The following is a 10,769-nucleotide window of genomic DNA, read 5'->3' on the forward strand; positions in this document are numbered from 1 at the left end:
AATGCTGCCTCTCAGGGACACACTCCAAGAGGAGTGAACAATTTCCCCACTATGTGCCCCAGGCATTTTTCTGACTATCTGTCTGTTTTCATACTATCTGTCCCCAGGTTGTTTGCCTGCCTTTTCTCCAGGAGCAGGGCAATGCCCTCTAGGCTTTATCCCAGTCGAATATGCTTTTAAAACTCTAGACTTTAAGCCCTACTGTTGTAAGAACTCAAGAAATTCAGCCCCTCTCAATCTCCAGGTCAATAGTTTTGGGAAAATCTTCACCATGTGCATTCCCCCGCTTGCCCCCACTCTCACTCTTCTCCACAATCATGGCTCCCTCACCTCTACAACACTCCTGTTTCTCCCCTAAACCAATCTCTGCACTTCTTTTTTTTTTTTTTCAGTGTGTCCTCTTCTCTCCTTTTCTTTGTGGAGTTTCTTCTGTCCATTTTCAGGTTGACTTCTGAGGTACTTAGGATGATCTGATAGTTACCTAATTGTGTTCATGAGATGAGATGATCCTATGGTTCTCCTACACCATGGCCATCTTTATTTCCCCTCTGTGTATTTTAATTGAACTATTTTAGGGGGTTTTATTTGGTATTAAGTCATAAAAATTCTTTATATTTTTTGGATATTAACCCTTTATTGGATATATCATTCGCAAATATCCTCTCCTATTCAGTAGGTCGCCTTATAATTTTGTTGATGGTTTCCTTCGCTGTGAAAAGACTTTCTACTTTGATATGGTCCTAGTAGTTTAATTTTATTTTTGTTTCCCTTGCCAGAGGAGGCTGAGGTAGAAAAATGTTTCCATGGCTACTGTCAAAGAAATTATGGCTTTGTTTCCTTCTAGAAATTTTATGGTTTCGGGGCTCACCTTTAGAACTTTAATCCATTTTGCATTTATTTTTGTGTATGGTATAAGAAAGTGATCCAGTTTCATTCAGTTGCAAGAATGAGTTTTGCATTTTGTCCAGTTTTCCCAACACCATCTGTTGAAAAGACTATCTTTTCCCCATCATACATCTTGCCTCCTTTATTGTAGATTAATTGACCATGTAGTATGGGTTTATTTCAGGACTCTCTATGCTGTTTCATTTATTTATGTGCCTATTTTTATGCCAACACAATTTTGAAGCTTTGCAGTATATTTTGAAACCTGGGATTGTGGGCACCTCATTGGCTCAGTCGGTTAAACATTTGCCTTCAGCTCAGGTCATGATCGCAGAGTCCTGGGATTAGTCCCACATTGGGCTACTTGCTCAGTAGGGTGTCCGCTTCTCCTCTCTCTCTGCTCCACCCCCTGCTCATGTGAGGTGAGAATACAGGCCTCACATGTGTTCTCTCTCTCAAGTAAAATCTCAAAAAAAAAAAAAAAATGGAACTCTTGGATTATGAAACCTCTAGCTTTGTTCTTCTTTTCCAAGATTTCTTTGACTTTTCAAGTCTTTTGTGGTTCCATGCAAATTTTAGGATTATTTGTTCTAGCTCTGTTTAAAATGTTGTTGGTATTTTGATAGGGATTTAATTAAATCTGTAAATTCCTTGGATAGTATGGAAATTTTAACAATGTTGATTCCATAAACATGGAATATCTTTCCATTTGCTTCAGTTTCTTTCATCAATGTTTTATAGTTTTTGGAATACAGGTCTTTCACCTCCTTTGTTAAGTTTATGCCTAGACATTTTATTCTTCTTGGTACAATTATAAATGGAATTATTTTCTTAATTCTTTTTCTGTTACTGCATTATTAGTGTGTAGAAATGTGACAGATTCCTGTATATTAATTAATTTTGTATCTTGTTACTTTATTAAATCTATTTATCAATTCTAGTTGTTTTTTGGTGGAATCTTTATGTTGTTATATATATATATATATATATATATATATATATATATATACACACACACAATATCATGTCATCTGCAAATAGTGAGTTTCACTTTTTCCTTACCAATTTACATGCCCTTTACTTCTTTTTCTTGTCTGATTGCTATGGCTAGGACTCCTAATACTATGTTGAATAAAAGTGGTGAGTGTAGACATCTTTTTCTTATTCTATATCTTAGAGAAAAAACTCAGTTTTTCACCATTGAGTATGAACTTAGCTAAGATATTACTTTACACTTTTCAAAGTGACTTAATATCAAAAATACAAGAAACAAGTCTTGGCAAGAATATAGAGAAAAAGAGACCCTGTGTGTTGTTGGTGGGAATATAAACTGATACTGTCACTGTGGAAAACAACAAGGAGGTTCCACAAAAACTTGAAAATAGAATTACTATATGACTCAGTAATTTCACTAATGGATGTTAACCCAAAGAAAACAATAACACTAATTTGAAAATATATATGCACCTCTGTGTTTATTGCAGCATTATTTGCAATAGCCAGTATATGGAAGCAGCTCAGTGTCCATCCATAGAAGAATGGATAATGAAGATGCTGTATATATACACAATAGGATATTTTTCAGCCATAAAAAAGAATGGAATATTGCCATTTGCAACAATATGGATGGACCTAGAGGGTATAATGCTAAGTGAAGTAAGTCAATATGAGAAAGATAAATGCCATATGATTTCACTCATAGGGAACAAATTAACAAATTAAAAAAGACCAAAAACAGAGAGACTCAAATACAGAGAATAAACTAGTGGTTGCCAGAGGAGAGGTGGAAGGGGCTATGGGTGAAATCGATAAAGGAGATTAAGAATGCACTTATCTTCGGGATGCCTGGGTGGCTCAGTCATTTACACATCCAATTCTTGGTTTGGGCTCAAGTCATGACCTCAGGGTTGTGAGATCAAACTCCATGGTGAGGCCTGTGTCAGACTCTATGCTCAGCATGGAATCTGCTTGAGATTCTCTCCCTCTTCCTCTCTCACCCCCTCTTACTCTATCCCTGCTTGTACTTCATGTGCATTCTCTCTCTCAAATAAATAAATAAATAAATAAATAAATAAATAAATAAATACAATCTTTAAAAAAAGAGTGTACTAAACGAGCACTGAGAAATGTATAGAACTATTGAATCATAAAGAGGAGAAAAAAATCCTGTTTTTTTTTTTTAATATTAAAATGTATGCCATTTCCACCAGCCAGCCAGAGGCAAATCTTCATGAGACAAGCATTTCCAAATGTTCCAAACTATTTTGCCCATAGGTTGGCACAGTACATAGAAAGTTGAAGACATGGAATAAATAATTACAACAAATTATTATCTTTGGCAGGAATAAAGGGAGGTTTTTCTTCTCCCTTTTACACAATGGGGTTCATACAAGCAAATTGAATGAGAATGATAGCATAGTATTTGCTAGCTTAAATGTTAACACCAAATCCACTATGTCTAATCTCTCACAATAAACCTTTTAGATTAATGCAATCATTGTCTCATGCTTCTGAAGAGGAAATCAAGAATCAGGAAAGAAATTCATATGACATAGTTAGGTGGAATTTTTACTTGACCTGCATCAGATACCATAGTCTATAAATGTGAAAAGAATTTATTGGTTTTCTGTAGTTAACACTAATGAAAATTCACTTTTTAAAAACAAGATTCTTCATACACACACTTTTCATTTATTCATTTTTAATATTATTTAAAATTGATTAGATCTAAAATATTTAAAGAGTTGCTGATAGAGATCAAAATAAAACAGACATTTTTGCCATGGAGGAATTCATGACTTCATAATAGCTAATAAAACTAACGATTTATATAACTTACTGAGCACTGTCTACATGCCATGCACACACATATTTACATGTATTAATTCACTTACTATCACAGTATTACCATGAAAAAGGGAATGCTATTATCCACGTTTCACAGATGAGAAAACTGAAAGGCAGGGAACTTAAATAACCTGTTAGTAGTATTTTGGAAATCATAGCAATGGGGGGATATAAATTCTAAAGGTGCAGTCAGCTATTTTTTGCCCCTTTTCCTGAAACAGAAATATGGGCTCCAAATCCTTCCTACAGAACCCTGCAAGGATTCTTTCACCATCAATCACTATGATGACTTACTGCAAGATAATTGCCTTAGAATTCAAACAGAAGCATTAAATTCTTAGCATTTTCCTCTCTTCACTCTGTCCTCCATCCTGTAGTGCTATAGTCTCTAAATAGAAGCTTTTCTATCCAAACAATATACTTACCCCAGGGATCCTTATGCTCAGATATGGTTCTGGTGTCGAAGTCTTTGACTCAATTTACTTAGATGAGAAATATATACCATAAATATTATTCAAATTTTTCTAGAGAATAAAGAAAAAATGGAAAGAATTCCTGTTTTATGAACCTGAAAATGTTATAATATGAAAGGAAAATTATAGACCAATAACTCTCATCAATATATATGCATTTATAATGCATTAGAAAATTGAATCTGTGACACACAGAAATAATTATACCTTTTAACCAAGTAGTGTTTATTACAGGCATAAAATGTTATTTTAACATTTATAAATCAATTAGTGTATTTTACTACATTAATATAAATATGAGAAGGATCATAATATTATCATATTAAATACAAAAATGACAGAATTCAATATCCATTCATTGTTTTAAAAAATCATTTTAAGAAACTAGGGATATAATGAAACTTTCTTAAGGTCCCTGGGAGCCTCAGTCAGTTAGGTGCCTGACTAGATTTCAGTGAGGTCATGATCTCAGGACTATGAGATTGAGCCTTGCATAGGGCTCCATGCTGGACATGGAGCCTACCTCGGATTCTCTCTCTCTACCTCTGCCTCTCTAATAAAAGTAATAATAATAATAATAAATTAAAAATTAAAAGAAATACAAGAAGAAAGCTTTCTTAATCTGATGAAAAATATACATAAGGGAAAAAAAGCCAACAGCAATCTTCCTACTCAACAGTAAAATACTGATTACTTCTGTAGAGATAAAAACCAAGAAAAAAGTTGTCCACCATCAGAATTTATATTAAAAACTGTAGGAGTAACTAGTCAGTTCAGTGAGGCAAGAGGGAAAATGTCCTAGAATTATTATATAGAATATAATTTAAAACTCACAATAATTTATAGACAGGTATTAAAATAAATAAATATATTTAATAAGGTAGTTGGATATGAAGACAGTACTTAAAAATCAATTCTAATTTTATATACAAGCAAAAGAGAGAAATTTAAAAATTTTAAAAGTCTACAATATTATTTTTAAAAAATCAATACCCAGAATACCAAAATGAGCAACTGAAACAAGATTTTAAACAAATGCAAAATATATGACTAGATGAAGTTCATAATCTGTGAAACTCAATAATTTAAAGATATAAATTTCTTCGTCAATCTGACAATTCAATGTAACTTCAATTTTTAAAAATTCCATCTGGGTTTTTTGCAGGAATTAACTGGGTGACTTAAAAATGTATATGAATATGCAAAGGGTCAAGAATAGTCAAAATATCTTTAAGAAAAATTAGAAAGCTAAAGGTCTTACACTATTTGCTATCAAAATCTATCATAAAGCATAAGTAATTAAGACTGTGCTATCTGTGTATGAACAAAGAAACTCACCAGTAATGCAATAGGAAAGTAAAGTGTATGGGGGTAGGTATGGTCTTTTCAATATTCAATAAAAGGTACTGGCTTATGTGGATAACCACCTGGAAAATATATCTTCACACTCACATCACATTTTACAAAAATAAACAGAAAGGAAAGAAGGAAGTGAGGGAAAGAGGAAGGGAAGGAAGGAAGAAAGAAAGAAAATTATTAGCTAAACTATACTAAATTTAAAAACTTCTGGGTACCTGCATGGCTCAATCGGTTAAGCACCTGAGGCTTGGTTTTGGCTCAGGTCATGATCTCAGGGTCCTGGGATCCAGCCCAGCATTGGTTCTCTCCACTCAGCAGGGAGTGGGCTTGAGGATTCTTGGTCTTCTTCTGCAACCCCCTACCCACTCACATGCACATTCTCTCTTTCTCTCTCTAAAATAAATAAATGAATCTTTAATAAAATTAAAAACTTCTTTTAAACTGAGATCATTAAGAGAATAGAAAGGCAAGTCACAAAATGGAAGGAAATATTTGTCTATACAAATGACTTTTATCTAGACTATTTAAAGAAAAATGCACACAAGGTATAAATGAGAAATGGCAAATACACAGAGAGTTCACAAAAGGAGACATCCAGATGGCTAATAAACATATGAAAAGATGTTCAACATCATTAGTCATCAGGCAAATGCAAATTTAAGCCTTAGCAACTACCACACACATGCCAACTGGCTAAAATGAAAGGGGCAAAGAATCCCAAACTTCTCTCAGAAAGCTAGGGACCAACTACATTTCGCATACAATAGTTACAGGATATATGAATTGGTACAATACTTATATTGATAGAATTCCTTTAGAGAAAAATGCAGCGTTATCTACTATCGCTGCAGATATGTGGAAACTATGACCCAACAATTCTACTTATAGGTACATAACCAATAGAAATGCATGTTTTCCTAAAGAAAGCTACTAGAGAGTTTATAGTAGCATAAATTAAAACAGCCCTCAACTCAAACCTACTCAAATACCCATCAATAGCAAAATGGATAAAATAAATAGTTTATTCACTCAATGGAATATTTGAAAGCAATGAGAGTACATAATCTCTAACCACATGCAACAAAAAGAAAGAATCTCACATAATAATTGAGATCAGGAGGCACAAAAGAATGCATATTGTATATATTTTTGTCTATATAAAGCGTAAAAAATAAGCAATATTAATCCATGCCGTTGGAAGCCACCATGGTGATTCTGTTTGGGCAAGTCAGAAGGTACTGGAAGTGGTAGAGGGCGGGAAAAAGGTGGTTCTGGGTGACAGGGATGCTCTCCACTGGGCCCTGGTTACACGGATGTGTGCAGCTTGTGAAAACTCTGCCAGCTATAAAGAATTCAGTATGTGTACTTTTTATACATATATGTTATGCTATAATACAGGGATTCTAAAAATAATTTAAAAATAAAAGCCACCACCTGGATGGTGTTTAAAAATCTCTAGATTCTAAAGTAATTAAAAATTACAGGTTTTAGTTCACAAGTCAAAGAGATTTAAAGAAAATTTAAAACTTTTAATTTAAAACATAATTCTCTTTTATTAACCTGATTTTACTTTCTACATCTTAATAGAATGAATGGTTTTATTAAAAAATCATTTTTAATTAAACTTTTGCACACCTATGCAATTCCATCAATGAATTTGCAAACAGGTTGCCATGAATATTTGCCACCTGGTACTGATTTTGTAGAAATAAGAAAGTGAGTAACAAAATTCAACTCAAGATTTTTACTACAAAAAAAATAAAATAAAATATTGCTATTCTAGCTATTATGTGTCTCTATGAAGATTTAAAAAGTAAATGCTTAAATTATAGAATTTAGTTGAATGCCTTTTAAAAAGAGTATTTTTAGTCACTGTGATATTCTTTTCACCCTACATCTTAGACAATACCTTTGGGTCCATTTATGCCCTTCGGGCTTCTACTCCCATTTTTCTAAGCACCGGATTGACATAAATATCTCATTTTCCTTTGAAAACATTTAGTGAAACCCAGTGTCAATCTAAGGACAAACTGTGATGTACTGAAATGGATCATCAGTGCCTCCACAACCGTATTTCTTCCACGCTCTCTGTCTGCCCCCCACCACCAGGTATCCTACATTCACCCGGTCTGTGCCCATGGAGACATCATGCTGAGCCAGCCCTCCAGGGGTCAAGCACTATGTCAAACTCCTCCTGTCCTTCCTATAAACAAAGGTCGTCAATCTTCTAGTCCATTCTCTCAGGACCAAGTCTACTTTCCTCAGGGAAAAAATAAAATTAATCTGACCTATAACCTTATGTATAAATGTACAATTGCTACTCTGCCCAGGAAAAGTCCTCTTGAGAGGTTCACAAAAATAAGCAATTCCAAAATATTTGTATGTTACACATAAATAATAATCAAGTTTGAGTAACAATTGTTCAGAACTGCAACTAACCAGTGAGATGTTAGCCATCTTGGTTTAATCTTCTGCATAAAAATTTACCATATCTTTTTAATTGTTTAAGGTCTCTCTTTTGAGAAGCTGATTATTTGAAACTCTAATTCACTGGAACTTATTTTTCACATTTTAGTTTTCTAATATAGTCTAGAAATGCCAAGCTTATTGGAATGCTCTGACCTTTGAGATTAATAACTCCGTTTTAAATAATTTATCAGAGTGGTTTAGTGTCTAAAAGAATGTCTGATATAAGTTTTATCCACAATATTTGGGATAGCAAAGTATCATACTATTTTTTTTTTACCTTTTTTACTTAAAAACATGATCAAAACTAAAAAAAAGAAGGGTCTACCTTAAGATCTTCATATAGAAATTCATAACTGTCAGTTTAGGCTTAAAAAGCTCTCCATTCTCGCTGTGACATTTTCTCAGCACCCAGATGAATGCTGTGTATATGAAAACCAGTTTCTTTGAGAATTTCATCTATTTTATAAAGTTACTTAAGATTCATGGGAATTTCCAGTTGAATATAATCAAAGGTAGAAAAATGGTACAGACATTATGACTCAGCAGTTGTTTTAGAACATGAATACTCTAAAGGTCTTGACATTTATTTCCTTATAAAGGGTATTTACTTCCTCATTATATATTTATAATACGAGAGAAGAAGGTAAAACATATACCCTGCAAAACATTTTGTATTATTGCAAAAGGCATGGGAAGTCTACGGGTGGGGTAATGAAGACCGGAAAGGAAACAAGGTCGCTAGGCACTGAGGTCATGGTCCTGAGCAAAGTCTGAGACAGGAACACTACCTAGAAACTAAGAGAGACTATGAGAGTCAGTGAGATGAATTGTGGAAGAAGCCAGATGTTGTGGAGCTAACACAGCCACGAGTGAAAGAGTTGCTAACATCCTGTTAAGTGAAAACAGCAGCTTACAGCAAAATATATAAGATATTAGCACTCCAAGCAAAATGACAGCAAAAATACTCAAAGCATTACTATAAACAGCACAGTATCTGACATATGTTCTTGTATTTTCCTGCTCCCATACTCCCTCTCTGTCTCTCCCATCTATCCCTAAACAAAGACATTTGTAAAACCCTCTGAAAGGATACGTATGAAGCAAATAAGAGCATCACCCTTGCTTACAGACTTCCAGAAGAAAGAAGGAGAAGACTTTGGTGGTGGGGCCAGGGGAGTGCTGTTGAAAGGATACCTTAGGTTTAGAGATCTACTATTATTATCATGCGTCAATTCTTATAAGGACAAAGCATTCGCGTGCTAATTTTACAAAACCCAAGAATTTAAAACTATAAATAAAATAAAACAAATGACTGATTCAATCAGCAAATAAGAAATGAGAAGCCACAACCTTCCATAAGTTAGGAGTAAGTGTTCAGGGTAGAGTAACAAGTACACAGAAAGAGTTTCAGCCTCCAGATCCCAGGGTACACCTCCTCTGCCTCGACGTGCGCTCCCGTTCATTCAATAGATACTAACTGACCTACTGTGTGCCTGGGACCACACAGCTGTTGGTTCTGCGATGACTCCTGATTGTGGGGAAGATACGCAGTCAGAGTACAACACGATATGATCTACTTGGTGATCTGCGCTTGGGAGGCCTGCATCCAATCATAATATTTTATGTGTGCCCTACAAGGTGAGGAAAAATGTAGGAAAAGACTTTTGGAGGAAGGACTTAGTGAAGTGAAGAAGGATTTGTGGAGAACAGGCTACTCCAATGTGGATGTGAGAAGTGTTAACCTGTATCAGGCCACCTTGTTGTGTGATGTGTTATCTCTAGAAAGGCCTTGAAATATTTCCAGTTTCCTTGAAGTCGGTCAAGACAAAAGCTGAACATGGTGAACTTTTAGCAAAGTTAGACCTTCCCGGAACATAATTCCCTTCGAATGGGATTCATGGAATTGCCAGAAGAAACCACCAGACTCACGAATGTAAACAGAAACTCCCCTCTAGTCTGTGTGTGTCCACAGGGATTTTCACCAACTTTCAGCACCTTGATGATATTTCACATGATCATCAAAACCGATGGGCAATTGCAGTACCCGTGGAGACCACAAATGGGTGCACTTCTAATGCTGATATTGATAGATTTAAGATTGCGTACATAGGAGATGACCAGTGTGTGCATTTTCATGGGATTGCTTTCTTACTAAAATTCAGCATTTTTTAGCCTTGTATCTGTTTTAATTTCCCACCTGGCTCAAATACAGGCATTGAAGATTTTTCCCCAAAGGTAAAGCCTATTCTGACTCCCAGCCAATCCTGACCAAATCAAAGAAAATATTTGGGAATTAACTTGGAAGAGCAGCTGAGATCAAGAACTAATGTGTAGTGGATTTGATGATGTGCCCACTAAAATTACAATATAAAAATTTTGGCTTCGGGTTCTGTTTCCAGCTTGATACGCTATCAGAACCTGCCAAAATTGGAAATGGTTTCTCTCTCCTGGCCCTCCGTAACTTGATTACTTTATATGGAACAAGATAGCAATTTTAGGTACTTGGGCCAGATGATAATTTTAAGTAAACAAGAGGTGGAGCCTGGCCAAGTAACTTCCCTATCAAAATCTCCCGATCAAATGTCACGCCCGGATGGTACCTGGGCTTTCTCCTCTGTCTTTCTGAAAGTGAGATTCTTCAACTCTCAGAGTGGCTGTCAAATGAAAGCAAATATGCACTTAGGTAAGGAGAGACTTTATCAGAGACCATTGCAATGGGGAGAACGCTTAACCATA

The sequence above is a fragment of the Nyctereutes procyonoides genome, unplaced genomic scaffold, assembly GCF_905146905.1.
Source record: "Nyctereutes procyonoides isolate TBG_1078 unplaced genomic scaffold, NYPRO_anot_genome, whole genome shotgun sequence".
In the NCBI taxonomy this organism is placed as follows: Eukaryota; Metazoa; Chordata; class Mammalia; order Carnivora; family Canidae; genus Nyctereutes; species Nyctereutes procyonoides.